This window comes from Halichoerus grypus, chromosome 1 (assembly GCF_964656455.1).
Source record: "Halichoerus grypus chromosome 1, mHalGry1.hap1.1, whole genome shotgun sequence".
In the NCBI taxonomy this organism is placed as follows: domain Eukaryota; kingdom Metazoa; phylum Chordata; class Mammalia; order Carnivora; family Phocidae; genus Halichoerus; species Halichoerus grypus.
The window spans coordinates 149,645,446-149,659,674 of record NC_135712.1 but is presented as its reverse complement, the minus strand read 5'-3'; the positions used below and the strand labels follow the sequence as shown (position 1 = coordinate 149,659,674).

The window sequence follows — 14,229 nt, the reverse complement described above, 5'->3', positions numbered from 1 at the left end:
ACAGCTTCACAAAGACACCTACTTTGTACTCAGTGATAGAGAAAGCAAGCTAAAAAAGAGAACCAGGCAGCCTCTGTTACCTTTGCTTTGTAATGTAGACAAAGCAAACGGGGCGGGGGGGGGGGGGGGCAAATAACTAACAAATGTTCCTGGGAACATGGGAACCACGGAGGTCTTTCAACTGGTTCTCAGATGTTTTCATTTATTCTTTAGTTCTCCTAATGTGAGTGTGGACTCCTGTTTCCCTTCCACGCTATGGGACATCTCTGGAAAATACTACCTTCAAAACCAGTAAGACATCTTTAGCTATGCCATTCTTGCAGAAAATGATCAACTCCTTTGAATTCTAAATTAATACTAATGGCATTAAAGAGAAAGCACTCCATGGTTCAAATAACCAGCACACAGTAGACTTAAAACCTTACTCAGGAGCTTCCTCAAAATTACATTATTCGGGGGGCCTGCAACCCCTTGGTCATCAGTTGACTCCAAGTTCCAAAAAGAAAAAGGAGCTTCAGTCTAATGCACTCAATTGCTTTCCGTCTCCTTTTCCTTCTTAAATTAATATGGTCAATGATTTTGGTTTTCTTAACTCAACACAAGGTTAGACCCTGACTGGGGCTGTGGTGTCCTTTTATTTTGTTCTACATTAACGGTTGACATAGTAGGCCTGTCTTTAGCCTCACTGAAGATCACTGACATCATCTTTTTATCCAGACTCACAATATAAACATGCTATTACTAACAAGTGTCAATCATCTAAGGGAAGACTATGATGTTGGGGCTAGTGATGTCTAGTGCCAGTCAGAGACCCCAACAAGCAAATTTAAATGACTTTCCATTCCAGAATGTGAAGTCTTAGTCAATTAAACATATCAGTTCTTGCCAGGGTGCCTGGGTGGCTCAGTTGGTTAAGTGTCTGACTCTCGATTTCAGCTCAGGTCATGATCTCAGGGTCGTGAGATCGAGCCCCATGTCGGACTCCATGCTGGGCATGAAACCTGCTTGGGATTCTCCCTCTCCCTACTCTCCCCACCACATTTGCACATCCCCCCCTTCCCTCTCTCTCTCAAAAAAAAAAAAAAATCAGTTCTTCTCAATTGTAATTTGTAGGTTTGATGCCGTTTAAGTATTGATGCAATTTTTGAGGGAGGACAGGAGAGAGATGAAAATGAGTAATGAAGATAGTAAAATATATTACGGAGCTCCAATTGCAAGATCTTGGTACTTACACAAGAATAGCTGGATTTTAGGGAAAAAAAAGAAAACTATAGCCTCAAAATAGATACCACTTCGCATGAGAATTTAATGTATAATACAAGATCATTACAAACTAATCAGGAAGGTAAGAATCATTTTTATTCAATATTGAAACAATTGGTTAATAATTGGAAGTAAATCCTACCTAGAGCAATCTACACATTCAATGCAATCCCCATCAAAATACCATCCACTTTCTTCAAAGAAATGAACAAATCATCCTAAAATTTGTATGGAACCAGAAAAGACCCCGCATAGCCAGAGGAATGTTGAAAAAGAAAAGCAAAGCTGGCGGCATCACAATTCCAGACTTCCAGCTCTACTACAAAGCTGTCATCATCAAGACAGTATGGTACTGGCACAAAAACAGACACAGAGATCAATGGAACAGAATAGAGAGCCCAGAAATGGACCCTCAACTATATGCTCAACTCATCTTTGACAAAGCAGGAAAGAATGTCCAATGGAAAAAAGACAGTCTCTTCAACAAATGGTGTTGGGAAAATTGGACAGCCACATGCAGAAGAATGAAACTGGACCATTTCCTTACACCACACACAAAAATAGACTCCAAATGGTTGAAAGACCTCAATGTGAGACAGGAGTCCATCAAAATCCTAAAGGAGAACACAGGCAGCAACCTCTTCGACCTCAGCCATAGCAACTTCTTCCTAGAAACATCGCCAAAGGCAAGGGAAGCGAGGGCAAAAATGAACTATTGGGACTTCATCAAGATAAAAAGCTTTTGCAAAGCAAAGGAAACAGTCAACAAAACCAAAAGACAACTGACAGAATGGGAGAAGATATTTGCAAATGACATATCAGATAAAGGGCTAGTATCCAAAATCTATAAAGAACTCATCAAACTCAACACCAAAAGAACAAAGAATCCAATCAAGAAATGGGCAGAAGACATCAACAGATATTTTTCCAAAGAAGACATCCAAACGGCCAACAGACACATGAAAAAGTGTTCAATATCGCTCGGCATCAGGGAAATCCAAATCAAAACCTCAATGAGATACCACCTCACACCAGTCAGAATGGCTAAAATTAACAAGTCAGGAAATGACAGATGTTGGCGGGGATGCGGAGAAAGGGGAACCCTCCTACACTGTTGGTGGGAATGCAAGCTGGTGCAGCCACTCTGGAAAACAGTATGGAGGTTCCTCAAAAAGTTGAAAATAGAGCTACCATATGATCTAGCAATTGCACTCCTGGGTATTTACCCCAAAGATACAAAAGTAGGGACCCGAAAGGGTACGTGCACCCCGATGTTTACAGCAGCAATGTCCACAATAGCCAAACTGTGGAAAGAGCCAAGATGTCCATCAACAGATGAATGGATAAAGAAGAAGTGGTATATATATACAATGGAATATTATGCAGCCATCAAAAGGAATGAGATCTTGCCATTTGCAACGACGTGGATGGAACTGGAGGGTATTATGCTGAGCGAAATAAGTCAAACAGAGAAAGACATGTATCATATGACCTCACTGATATGAGGAATTCTTAATCTCAGGAAACAAACTGAGGATTGCTGGAGTGGGGGGTGGGGTGGGAGGGATGGGGTGACTGGGTGATGGGCACTGGGGAGGGTATGTGTTCTGGTAAGCGCTGTGAATTGTGCAAGACTGTTGAATCTCAGATCTGTACCTCTGAAACAAATAATGCAATATATGTTAAGAAAGAAAAAAAGAAGAAGAAGAATGTAGCAGGAGGGGAAGAATGAAGGGGGGGAAATCGGAGGGGGAGAAGAACCATGAGAGATGATGGACTCTGAAAAACAAACTGAGGGTTCTAGAGGGGAGGGGGGTGGGAGGATGGGTTAGCCTGGTGATGGGTATTGAGGAGGGCACGTTCTGCATGGAGCACTGGGTGTTATACACAAACAATGAATCATGGAACACTATATCTAAAACTAATGATGTAATGTATGGGGATTAACATAACAATAAAAAAATTTAAAAAAAAATAATTGGAAGTAAAATGAATTTGGATTCCAGATGACTTAGAAGCCACAGAAACACATAAATAAATTGTACTTTAATATTAATCAAACCACCGAAGGGAGAAGGAGAGTTTGGACACTGGAAGCATTAAAGGAGGTCACAGGTGTAAGATCCCAAGCTCTCAGGCATCAGCACAGGGTGGGGAAATGGAGGATGGACTGACTTCGGTGTTGGCACCCTACAGGGACAGTGCTGGTGACACATGGCAGGTAGGTAGGAGCCTCAGACAGCAGCTACCATAAGAAGAGTTCTTGCCCGTATGAATTCCACGTGGACTGAGCAGCCCTCCTCCATCTCAGACCCTCCAAGTGGGACAGACACAATGGCAGTGCCCTGGCTCTTCTCTGCTCTGCAAGACAAGTGACACACAGCACTTCCACCCATAGTCCAGTTGCCCCAGTCAACCCAAAAGGGTCTTGGGTTGGACTCTCCCAAAAGCAGAGGCTGGGGTCAGGATTTGAGTTGAGCTGGGAGGTGATCCTGGGAAGCGCTGGGGAGGGTGAAGCAATGAGGCGGTCCAGCAGCATGGGCCAGCTGGTCGCTGCTATGGACAACCTGGGCTCAGCTCGGAGAGGAACCTTCTGGGAGAATGGGTAGAACATGCCCGAACGTTGTCCCACCGGAGGGGCAAGGCAACTGTGATATTTATCCACCCATTGCTCTCCATGAGGGGTTGAGGGTGGCTCTCAGGAGCATTAACTCCCCAGAACCTCTGGCTTTCTCCAAAAATGAGTGAACCATTCCCCTATGGCCAAAGAAAGCCCTCAAACAGGGCTGCGGTGGATTGCAGGGGAACCGTAAGAACAAGAACTAAAGCCACGGCTGATAGCATCTGCTAAAGAAGGGGAGCACATGAATATCTGGGGGGCACGGATTCTGGTTACAGCCAATCCAAAATCAACACAACATCTGAACTACATTGAACAACCAGCTTCACCCAGCCCATTCCCAGAGGAGACATTCCAAAAACCAGGCCACTGTGGCGTAGACCACAGCTCCTCCAACCAGACCACCAATGGTTCTCAAAGGTGCCTAGCTCGTGGGTGCAGAGCCAGCTCTTAGGAAAAATGCTCCACTAGTCTGGGGGGGATTCCAAGACGAGTAGACACAGTGCCTGTCCTCCGGAAGCGTGTGGTCTCTGGGGGGTGACAGGTCAGCCCTTGCTTACACACCATTTGTCACAAGTTCCAAAGAGATGCGGTGGGGTGCGGGTCCCCTGGAGGACGTCAGAAGCTCTGCCACGAAAGTGATGGCTGTGCCCAGGCCAAGAGACAAGTAGCAGTTGGTCGTGAGCGGGAACACACAGAATGGAAGGCACTTCTGGCAGTTGGCTCCTGGGGCTTCCATGGAGGAGGGTAGGTCAGGTTAATAATTCACACAAAGAGGAGACACCAGGTGACATTTTAAATTATTTCGTGCCGGTAACTTTAATTAATACAAGATCTCACTCTGGCCACCATAGAGATTTGCCTTCAGTTTGTGACATTTTTATTTGTATGTCTGTTTGGGTGCCCTTGTGTCCTCCGCCCTCAGCTTCCCCCAAGGGCAGAGTTTCCAGATTCCTTGTTATGTAATTACCTAGAGAGCATTTAACCTGCGCCACACCTGTTCTCTCCTCGGAGAATTTTGAGTATCTCTGTCCAAAAAAAAAAAAAAAACCCAGACTTGGTGCTCTTAAAAACTGAAGGCAGATAACTAATCTCACTTTATATGGTATGACAGCTTCTCTCTCAGAACCATCCACGATTTTGTCAAATATTTTTCACTTTCTCAAAACATGGAGAAGACGCAAGGTATGTGCCTAATTAGGCCACAGAGAACCTGCTCCAGTGGGTCAGGACCAGCAGACACAACCGAAAGGCTAACAAAGCCAATCACATCCCAAATGAGCACTAACGAAAAGTCCTAGAGAGGGAAAAAAAAAAAAAACCAGACACTGCAAGACGCTGCAGTTCCTCAGAAATCGGTTCTGGAGAGCTCAAGTCAGTCAGGAAAGACGGGACGATGAATATGGGTAGTCCAGCTCCGGCCTGGAGCTCTTCTGGGCTTCCCGTGGACGTGGGTGGTCCTCACCCTGGTCAGTGGCACCGTCAGCCACCCCGACCCCATGGTGATGAGCCATCTCTGACTCCGCATCCCTCCCCTCACCCCCCACAGCCAATCTCCAAGTCCTGTGGTTTCCACCTCCCAAATCTCTCTCAAACCTGGCACCTCCTCTCCATTCCCTTAACTACTCACTGCCTCGGTGCCTACCCTCAGCACATGGGACCCGACCCCACTGTCTCTGGCCTTCCGCCCTACCCCATACCTACCCACACCTGGGCAAGCAATGCCTCTGAGCCATAAAGCTGGTCATCTGCCTCCTTCATTAAACACTCCAGGGGTTTTTTCCACCTGTTTCTCAAATTCCCGAGGATCCTCAGACACATTCTAGGGGATTTGCAAGTTCTCTCAAATTATGTTTGTTTAACTTTGTGCTTCCATTTCCATGATAATCTTTTTTAAGCTTATCCATAGAAAATCAACAGAAACATATTCTGGATCATGTGAACATCCATGTTATGGCCAAGTGCTGCCACATCGTTTCACTGGGTGTATTCGTGCATTTACAATACAGTTGGCGACCAGAAATATTTTAACTGTCACAGGCTAATAAGAAAATAAGAAATCAGACTTAACATAGAGAACTAATGAGAACTGAGCCATCAGGCAACCCATGTGGCACGACACATATCATACCAAATTCACAAGACCTGAACAGTTGTTTTTAGAATCAGAAACAGTGATTTCATTGTAGCGAAAATAACTTCATCCATCACACTAAATTCATCCAGTTAATTTGAATTTCTCGATTTGTAGCTGTGTTGATATTTTACATATATATTTGTTTTGGTTTTATAGTCATATGCGAGCTCCAAGCATAGAGTATAGACCTCTTTCATGCTACTACATCTTTGAACTACATTATAATAAAAAATAATTTAAGCCACCACTAGGAATCTACAACATTTTGTTTCCTTTAAAGGAATTCACATAATCCTCCCATTGGAGAAATTCGGAATGAGGCTTAAGGTCCATAACAAGCCCTACGTGGGAGAGACAATGATGTTCTCTGAACTTTCCATCCACACACGTCACCCCCCATCCTTTCCCAGCCCCTCCCAGTGAGGTCTGAGCAACGGGCTGTGGGCACAAGCAGCAATGCATCAGTTCCAGAGCAAAGCACAGAGGAGTCGGAGAGCAATTCTCCCATGAGCTCCTCCTGCGCTGGTGACTACAGAGGTCACATTTTCCAAATGGTGTGTCTGCAAGATGGGCAAAGCTCTTCCACCTTGGCCCTCTGCTGACCTGGAGGGACACAGAGTGTGAGTGACAGATAACCTTGGTCAGGTTAAGCTATGAGGATGGTGAAGTTGATTTGTTACTGCAGCAGAGCTTAGCCCATCCTGACTTAGCCCACTCCAGCCTCCCTGCCCGAGCCCTTCTACTCATACTCATGCTTCCAACAGCTCTTAGTTCAATGACCTGAACACACCAAGCTGTTTCATGACACCTGACCTTTGCACATGCTGTTCCTTAATCCTAGAATGCCAGCCCCCTTACTCTTCTGTTCTCCTCCCCGCAGCCCACCACTGTGATTCACCCTTCAAAACCCAGGTCAGATATAAGTACCAGGAGGAAGTCTTCCTCCCTATTCCTCCCCTCTGACCCCTATCATCATTACCCATGAACTATACAGAATGCTTATCTTACCATGTAAAAGATCACACATTCACATGCCTATCCCCACCCTACCCTCAACCACACTGTGACAGGGTCAGCGGCTCCCTCATCTCTACACCCTCAAGACCAGCATGCAAGGAGAGTAGGCACCATTTGGCCATTTGGCCAGGAAGAGCTTCCTCCAGGGGGCTAGTCTAAGGCACTTGAAGAAAGTTAGATCCATTACCCCTACAGGGAATAAGTCCCAGCTATCTCTGCCCCAGCAACAACCAGACCTGCCCAGGAGGCCCAACCCTCCCCATCATCTCCTCAAGCACAGTGCTCCTCAGCCCTAAGAGGGGCCTAAGGCCTAGTACTCAAAGTGTGGTCTCCAAACAAGTAACACTTACAAAACTTAGGAGCTGGTGGGAAAAGCAGAATCTCAGGCCCCACCCCAGACTTCCTGGATCAGAATCTGCATTTTAACAAGATTCCCAGATGAGTCATATGCCTAAGAATATTTGAGAAGCACTGGGCCAAGGCACCCAAATAGAATCTCTTCAGCCTAAAAGGTAACTTTAATAGTAATACTTTCCATTTGCAATAATATCTGCTAAGTGCCTTACACCACTAAGTCCCCAGAATAATTTGCTCATGCCCATTTTACCAATGAGGAAACGGAGGCTCAGAGTAGTTGGGTACCCTCTAAGGATCACACAGCTTTGAAGTGATTTGGAGGCAGTTCCGATGGACTCAAGAGCTCTAACCCCCATAACTATACACTACAAGGCATACTGCCGTTTGCAAAGTTCTATGAACACTTAGCCTTCCAGACCAACGCAAGCGCCACCCTGTCCCCTCATACAACCACTGAACTGGAGCTTCTCTCTATTCCATCACTTCCTGCCTATACCACAAAGCCTCCACATACACCACCAGCTCTGAGAGACTGCCCGTTCTCCCTGGGTACTGATTTTACGGACTTGCTCAATAAGCGTCTGACGAGTCAATGAAAACATTTCCCTTTGATCACCAACAACCCTCTGAGGTTGGCTTGACAATTATTATTAAATAAAGAAAGTTGAAGAGGCTGACATTCCCAGGAAAGTTTAGTGACTTGTCCCCAGGTCACCAGGAAGCCGCAGACCTCTGGGGATGGAACTCCACTCCCTGATTCCCAGTACGAGTGTCTTCTTCCCCACTTTTCCACTCTCCCTGCATTTCCCTCTCCTGACCTACATTACCAGGCAGTTAACAAAACATCCTTTCCAAAGAACTCCCCCACTTATGCATCTTCAAAAGGGGCTCTGCTTCACCACCAGAAGGGCCAAATTTAGACATTAATAGGAGGCCACCAAAGGAAAAGGTGGGGAAACCATGGGTTCCACAGACAATGAGCCTAGCCCTGAAGCTCAACGTTCCAGCATTTCTCTCTTCAAGCTTTGCCTGCAGCCTGGCCACGATAAACTAAGACTTCACCTCCATTATTCTGAGGGCTTCATGGGGTTCTTATGCGGAGACTCTCCCTTCTCACACTTTTCTAGCTCACCATCAAAGAACACGACTTAAAGACCTTTTACACCTAAATGAAGTAAGTTACAGAGCATCTTTCAGCCATCGTTTTCTCCTCTCTGTTCTTTCTCCAGTGAAGCCTTCTATGGCGCCACCCAAAGCAATCCAAATTTTAAGTTGAGATGCTTTTCCAGCAACCCCAGCATGCCTTTCCTTTTTTACTTCCTAAGGCCCCTGCTTTTTGCTACCTTGCCCCTTAAGGAAAAGCCCAGTGCTTGGCTACCGTTCTAGATGCCTTATTGGTTGTGATGGTGATTGTCAGCTCAACACCAGCCCACCAGACCACCTCTCCCAGGAGTAACCCAGACTGACCTCACAGCTCCTAACACAGTCACCGAAGCACAGGACCACCAGATGCCAAGACGTGGTGACACATAGTGATGGCAGTAGGACCAGCTTCAATTTGACCACTGTCATCTTGGACAAAACACGGAGTAAAGGAAGGAAATAGAATCCACGGGGCGGGGTGAGGTGAAGGGATGACTAACATTGGCAATGAGTAACAACTGAGTTCCCTCCACAACTTCTCCTCACCCCACCCCCCCACTCCCAGCAGGCGGATCCGCTGAGAAGGTGTCCCCAGCCGCCTCTGCCCAGCCCTGGCGCAGTCTTCTCTCCACCTCCAACACCTCGCCCCCAGAGCCAGACGTAGAAGGCAGTGTAAATGCGGTCTTAGATTTGAAATTAAGTGATGGGAGATTTCACGAACTCATTTTTTTTTCCTGTTAATTCCCAAATGCTTTGCCCGTAGGCTTTATCCTGATGGTCTTTAGTTCTTCTGTGTGTTTCTTTACCTAGTTCTAAGGAGTTTCCTTTCTTTTAGCTCGGTCGGAGAGCTCCGCAGACCTGGGCTCAAATCCCAGCTCTATAGTTACCAAGCCATATGACCTCGGGCAAGTCAAGAGTTCTGGGCAGGGCCGTTGCTCATCTGAGAAATGGGGATGATTCCACCTTCCTTACAGGTTGTGGAAAGGATGGAAGGTGGTCAACTCCAGGCAAAGCACCTGGCACACTGAGATGCTCCATAAACGTCAGCTGCCTGCCGGGTGCCTGCACTCTTCCACAGCCCCACCGCACCTCGAAGGATGCCCACGCGTTTCCCGGGAAGGCCCCTCTGGCTGGCAACGAAGAGGAAACCCGCTGCGGACAGCGTTATCCCCCTAACCCCGAGCAAGCGAGTTCCAGCGGGTGTAGACGCGCGGGCGCGCGGACACACACACACACACAGCGCTTGGGGCACCCCCGCGGGGCTGGCACGGCGCCCCCACCCCGCACGTTGCGGGGTCTCTGCGTCCCCGACCCGCTGGGGCCCGGGCACGCGGCACTTACCCGGGGCGGGCGGCGCGGGCCGGGCCGGGGGCGGCGGCGGGCGCGGAGTGGGCGCGGCGGCGGGCATGGCGGGGCGGCGGGCTCGGGCGCCCGGGGCGCGGCGGTGGCAGCGCGGGGCCGCGGCTCGACGGCCGAGCTGGTGCGGGGAGGCGGGGCGGGACCGAGTGGCCAGCCGCCCGCGCCCGCGCCCGCCCTCTCTCCTCTCCCTCCCGCCGCCCGCCCGGCGACAGCCACCGGGAACGTCTCCGGGGGCGCCGGGCTTAGCAACCGCGCGGCGCCGCAGCCTCGCTCCCCGCGCTGGCCCAGCGTGCGCGTCGCGCTGGGCCCTGGAGGCGGGGCGGGCGGGGAACGGGCGCCCACACCCCTACTCCGCCAGCTCGTGCCGGGAGGTGGCCCTCGGGGACCCCTGGGCGGCCCCGCCCGGTCCAGCCTTCCCGCACTCCTCCCCCGCCCTGCACGCCCTGGAGCCAGGCGGGATCCTGCTCTGAACGTGAGCCTCGCCCACGTTCTCTGTAGGTGGCAAACCAAAGACAGCCTCAGGAACCCCACAGTCCTGGCAGTTTCGAGTCCAGACTTCCCTTACCACTCCCTCCATCCCACCCCATTCCCACTACTCTAGCACGCTGACCCCAGGTCCCGCAGCCACTTACATCCTATGGTCCCCTAGATTCAGAGACCTGCTCCCACTCTGACCACACGTCTGGCTTCTAAGGCAAAGGCTACAAAACAGCCCTCAGCCTCATGCCTTCCTGGTACCATCCAAAGGCTGCTCAATGTCCCTTGCACTGTTGTACCCCTTCCAAGTACCACCCCCCCCCCCCCCAGTCCTCATATTTGCAGATTTCCCAGGTCTGCAGTCATGGTCCCAGGCCCAGGGGACCCATATTCTCAAGCACCGGCTCTCAGGCCCCTCCTGGGAGAGACGGTGAATGCAGGGGACCACCATACACACACCTCTCCACGTGGCCACTGACAAGATTACTGAAGTGGTCTTGATTTTGCCCTGATCCGTCAGGTCACAGAGCGACCTTGTCCAATGTTGATGTTCTGTGAAATTATTTGGGTTCAACAGAACACTGAGGCTAAGCTAAGAGTACCAGGCCAGGTCCCAGGTGTCAGCATCTGTCTCACACAGAACAAGTCTAAAAGAAGGCTGTTTCTGCCTCTCAGGGATGAGCTTAGGACCAAATATCGTTCCAGGCTTCTAAAAGCCCACCTTCAACAGATTGCCTTTTCTCCCCAGACCCAGGGTCACAGAATGGCTGCAACAGCCTCATGAAGCCATTGTGTGAAAAAGAAGCTTCTGCTTCTAGCTGGCAAGATGACCAGACAACCCAAAGCAATCATAGAGGACCATAGTCAGCAATCCAGTTCACCAACAGTGATCAAAATGACAAGTGACCTGCCTCCAAGTCACTCACCCTCTAGAGAGAGGAGGCAGATAATGAAATAATCAAGTAGGGTTATAAATGATAGGGAGAAAAAGGAAGTAAGGAAAGGGGGAAGTGGTTATTTTAAGGAGGGTAGTCAGGAAAGGCCTCACTGACAAGGTGACACTTCAGCAAAAGCCTGAAGGAAGAGCCTATTTGGGAATTTCTCTCGGAGGTAAGTGCCTTTCAGCTACTTAAATACTTTCTTTTTAGAAGCCTTTAGCAGCCACTCCTCCTGGCCCCATCATTTATGTTTTAGGAGTAAGTAAAACTGAAACTGAGTTTGAGAAAAACGTTTAACTTGTGGAAGAGAACTCAGATGACTTATATTTTCCTTCTTGCAAAAGCAACAGTCCAGCAGTGTTTAATTACTGGTTAGATAATCATTTATATGTTAATTAGACGCATGATGAACACCTTAACTGAAGTTATCAGATTACCTTGCAACAGTGAGGGGTAAATACGATGCATCTTGTTGAACACTGTGAAAGACATCACTAGTTGCCTGAATACTTCTTCCCTCTTTCTGACCTTGAAAAAGACCCCAGTGTTTAGCTGAGCACCCTGCAGCCTGGAATAAAGAATACATTTCCTGGGCTCCCTTGCAATCAAGAATGGTCATATGGAAAGTTTCTGGCCAATGAAATAGAATAGGATGGGTTGTGTGGGAGTTTCGAATGGGCTCGTTAAAAACAGATGTGGTTAATAGCTATGTTCCTTTGTCCCTCTCAACCTCCTTCTTTTGTCCAGGATTTCACACATAATGTGTGGTTGGTTCAATTATTATTTTCAACTCTTCACCCCATCCCTTAATAGAATTAGACAACCCACCCTTTAAGGTACATGGAATGTACTTCCCAAACCTTGATTTTAGACTTGACCATTTTCCTGACTTTGACCCATGGGATGTTATCAGATATAATGGGAATAAAGGCTTGGAATGTATTCCTGTGATTTGCTTTAACCATTATATGCTCCTGCCAACAGCTGGTCGAAGCAAAATGTCAGGAAACATGTAGCAGACCTAAACTTGGACCTGTTGCTGAATTCAGCCAACCTGCAGACTAAAGCAGAGCTACCCCCACCAGACTTACAGACCTAGGAGTGAGACAAAGAAATGCCAATTATTGTAAGCTACTGAGTTTGGGGCTGGTTTGTTTCTCAGAATTATGGCAAAAGCTAGCACACATAATGGTTGATGATGGCTGGAGCTTCAGCAGTCATCTTGGGTCATGTGGTCAGTCACCACATGAAGATGGAAACCAAGCCCTAAGAACTGCAGAGCAGAAAAAATAGAAGCCTCAGTCCCTTACAACAGCCTGGAGCTACCATTCCACCCCTCAACTATCAACTTTGGACTTTCCTTTTAAGAGAGAGTGAATCCTTGTATGTTTAAGTCACCATAGTCAGAGTCCATTGTTATTAGCTCCTAAGTGATGATTGGTATCAATTCACTCAAAAAGGAAATCACTTTATTTTCATATTAAGAGAAACATTGATCACGTACATTTGTAATCATTTATGTCAAATAGAAGACAGAAAAGAACCATCTTGCTTACAGTGAACCACTTAACTAGCAACTCATTGAGCATAGCTGAAGCAAATGGAATAATACTCCTGTTGGTCTAGTCAGGATGTCAGAGCTGCTCTGGTTGCAAGTGATCAAAATTCACCCATTAGCTCAAGGTGGCAGGGAGCACAGGATAGGATTTAAGGATTTAAGGATATCTGAAGAAATCTCACAAATATCCAAAAGCAGTTTGGCTACCACCTCATGACCTGACTCTCAAATGTCTCCTGCAATTGATCCATCTGAGACTCCAGTTTCTCCAGTAAGGAACATACTCAGCCCAGCTTATTTATTCTGACCAGGCCACTTATACTGGATCAGCTGCTTTGGGGTAGGAGTCCATCCCTGGTCCAAATAGCCATGGCTCTGTGCGAAAGCAGCTAGAGGAATTGGAATGGAAGTCAAGCCTGGGGGGGTAGGAGGAGGAGGGCCTTTCAGAGGCTGCGCCTAGGATATTCTAAGCCTGGAGGGGAAATTGCTAATGGCAGGGAAATTGACTGACATATCCAGGACACCAGGTAGGCTTTGTTAAGGAAAGAGCTAGAAAATTTCCAGGAGGTCAATCCCAGGTGGGATACCACTGCCGGAGAAACTTGCAGGAAAGACCTAGATAAAGGGATAATGAAGCCTCTAAGAGAAATTGCTCTGCTTCCCAGCATTGCCCAGGATGACTCCAGATTGAGATGGAGGAAAAGGAGAAAAATTCAGCATCTTAACACAGACCACTATTCCAACAAATCTGCAATGTGCTTTCTCCAGTGACACTTTACATTTCTCCCTACCATATGGATAGGGCATTTCTAGGCACCTCCCCACCCCCAGCTGTCACCACGTCTCTCCTTCCCTCCCTAGATCAACCTCTTGCGAGATTATTGCACCTTCCTCATCTCCACACCCTCCCTTCTGCCCAGCTCCTCAGACCTGCTGGGATGAGACTTGTTCCTATCTTTCTGCATTGCTGCTTTAACTGCACTGCTAACGATATTATCTGTCAGACTCGGTGAGCACTGCGTGATACAGTCCTTGTTTTATTTCATCGTACTGCAGCATGTGATCAGTCTTGAAATTCTCTCCTCTCCTGGCTTCGATGGTACCAGTCGCTTTTCATTCTACCCCACTTTCTCAAAGAAAACATTTTTACTGCTTTGTGGGTCCCTCTTCCTCCATTCAGGACTTAAATTACTCTGTCTTAGGGCTTTGCTCTTGGCTTTGGTAGACTCACTGACCTGGCTGACCTTATCCAATGCCTTAGTGCTAACTTCAGGCCAATGTCATCTCCCCTCTCCCAAGATCAGCTCAGTGGCCTACTAGACAGCTCCTCAGAGGCCTCTCTTAGGCACCTCTCACAGCA

The 14,229-nt window shown here is 47.9% G+C and overlaps 1 protein-coding gene across 2 annotated transcripts in view; it reads right to left on the bottom strand.

The window, feature by feature from the left end:
* DCLK3 (doublecortin like kinase 3) overlaps positions 1–9,903 on the bottom strand; it is a 51,157-nt gene extending 41,254 nt beyond the window's left edge. The window contains exon 1 of one of the 2 annotated variants that reach the window (XM_036091325.2): positions 9,879–9,903. The gene's annotated coding sequence lies outside the window, so the exon portion shown is untranslated. Of the gene's footprint in view, positions 1–8,861; positions 9,007–9,878 lie in introns of those variants that run through there. The other variant, XM_036091322.2, reaches the window with a different exon arrangement.
* Positions 9,904–14,229: the final 4,326 nt, after the last annotated feature.